The following is a 2656-nucleotide window of genomic DNA, read 5'->3' on the forward strand; positions in this document are numbered from 1 at the left end:
ATCTTGCTCTCGCCTTAGAGGGTTTCTAGGACAAATTGAGTCCCAGCACAACTGGTTCCTTTGATTTTTTTAAAATAAGAGTTGTAATAGTTATGAAGGAGTATCATAGTAATTTTGAGTTGCATTTCTCTAATGACTTCTGTTCCCAAAGCTTAAGCCAGCATAGAAGTAGCATTAAACACAACTTTGTAAACCCACTGGCGATTTTCATGGATTTTGGAATACATGTCTATTCAGAATTTGTGCCCAGTTTTAAGCAAGTTTCTTGTTAATCTCATCTTTAATCTCTCTATACAAAATCAATAATTAATTCAATGTAGTAGAAAAGAAAAAATTAAGTATCTCCTAAAAATTATCATTTTTCAATTACGTGACATTGCTTAAATCATTTTCTGTTTACACTTGAGATTATATAAATTAATTTATTTAGACCTTTTACAAGGTTATACGTATTTTATTTATTTTACATTGATTGATATTTCCAAAGCCTGTGTGTTTAATTTTCCTTGGTGTATTTCAGTATCATGTAGCTCATATTTCAGAGTGAAGAATAAATGGAAGGAAGCAAACAAAAAAATACAGATCCTCTCATCTGATGAAGCCTCTACAAGAATGAGGAAAGAGTTCATCCTTCTAAGGAGCTACGATAGGATATCAAAAAGTTAATTCATTCTAATAGGTCTTCATTATCTTTACAATGTAGCGTAAATGATTTAAAACACAATATACTGCTCAGATACTTATATGTTTTATCAGGTTTGTATATTTTCATATGGATTTCACCTCAGTTGTAATTCCTTCATTATTCTGTCCCTGATATTTTTACACTATCAAGACATAAGATCACCAGTTTGATTTAGAGCATGAGAAATTATCCATTTGGCTTCCTTGGAAGCAGTGCATATTCAATTGATAACATTATTTCTGGTTGCTCATTACATGTAATGGTTTCTGTAATACATATCACATTCTACGTAGTATTTAAAAATCTGCTTTGTTAACAATATTATATGGATAAAATTGGGGGAATAAACTCTTCCATCTCAGAACATTTTTATATGTTTTTAGTTGTAAAAGTACTGTACAGAGGGGTCACAGTTACACACACACACACACACACACACACACACACACACACACACACACATTTTCTTGATCCATTCATGTACTGAGGGGCATCGGGTTGGTTCCATATCTTACCTATGGTAAATAATGCTGCAATAAACATAGTTGTGCTTGTAGTTTTAGTATGGTCTTGTTTCTGATCATTTGGGTGAATGCCCAAAAGAAGGATTGCTGCGTCATAGAGGATCTCTATGTGGAATCTTTTGAAGAACCTCCGTTCTGCTTTTCAAAGGGGTTGACAAGTTTACACTCTCACCAAGAATTCAGTAGTGTTTACTTCTGGCCACATTCCCTCCAGCGTCTGTCATTGTAAAAATATTGAACGCTTCAGGAATTTGTGTGTCATCCTTTGAAGGAGCTATGCTCATCATCTCTGTATCATTCCAGGTTTAGGGTATGTGCTGCCAAATTGAGCACAGAACTTTTTTTTTATATATAAAGTGTAATTGATTTTCTTAAATTAGACACTTCAACAAAAAGTAAATGCAAAAGAATGGTCATGAAATATTTATTTCTTACATAAGCACATATTTAAGAAGAAACTCAAAATTGATATGTCAAAAACAAAGTAATTCCAAATATTTGTGGTTCAAGAGATGTGTAGAAGGAGGAGTTCAATTATTCTCTACAAGGCACCTGTCATAATGAACATTGCAGCAAGGGTTAAGGTTGTTAAAGTTCTAATGCTTTAAATGGGTTTAATTTTGGGAATTTGCTTAAATATGCCAAAATAGGGACTGTTTGGCAGGTCATAAAAATTTTCCATGAAGTAGTTAAGATTTATGGTAGCAGACATATATTACTAAGTATTTATATTTCAGAATTTATAGAAACTTTACTAATGAGAAGTTGCAAAGTCTTTGTTTAAAGAAGCAGAGTAAAGAGTTAAGAATTTGTTAACTACAATTTAGAGCTTCCTTACTTTATATGTTAGCGAGCAACAAGTGAAGATATAAGCCATATACAAATGACGAGATGAGCCATAAATAGTCATCTTAGTGGGTAACTTTAAAGACTACTCATAGCCTATAAAACTCTTGTTGAACATCATAATCTTAGCCAGTTTTAAATGTACAGGAATATGAGAATATAGTAAAATCTAATATGTAGTACACTTCAAATACTGGAAACACGTAACTGGTTTATTTTTCATTTTATTAATCATGAATATTTAATTGTTGTTTTTATTTATTTGTAGCATTGTTTTCCTTGTAGTAATATAATACAAAGTTTTGTAAATTGTCTTTTGGAGGTACTTTGAGAAAGTTACTGGGATGGTCAACCATTTTTATAGGTGCATGTGAGTTTACAAATAGCAAATTTAAGAACAAAATATTGATTAAAAATTTTATCAAGTAGAATCTGAATCAGGAGTGTTGATAAATGTCCACACCTAAAATCTTAGTCCTAGGGTGAAGCAGACGTATTACAGAGTTGAGGCTACAAAAATGAGAGACTGTATTTTGTTTTGTTTCTGTTTTTGTTGGTCATGAGGTTTGAAATCTAGAGCATGTGTGCTGTCCCTCAGCTA

The 2656-nt window shown here is 32.1% G+C and overlaps 1 non-coding gene across 1 annotated transcript; it reads right to left on the reverse strand.

Moving 5' to 3' along the window:
• Positions 1–1436: 1436 nt before the first annotated feature.
• Positions 1437–1542, reverse strand: LOC138803569 (U6 spliceosomal RNA). Its single transcript, XR_011364975.1, has one exon. It is a non-coding gene; the product is annotated as a U6 spliceosomal RNA (small nuclear RNA).
• Positions 1543–2656: the final 1114 nt, after the last annotated feature.

This window comes from Dipodomys merriami, unplaced genomic scaffold, assembly GCF_024711535.1.
Source record: "Dipodomys merriami isolate MVZ:Mamm:240054 unplaced genomic scaffold, mDipMer1.0.p SCAF_340, whole genome shotgun sequence".
In the NCBI taxonomy this organism is placed as follows: Eukaryota; Metazoa; Chordata; class Mammalia; order Rodentia; family Heteromyidae; genus Dipodomys; species Dipodomys merriami.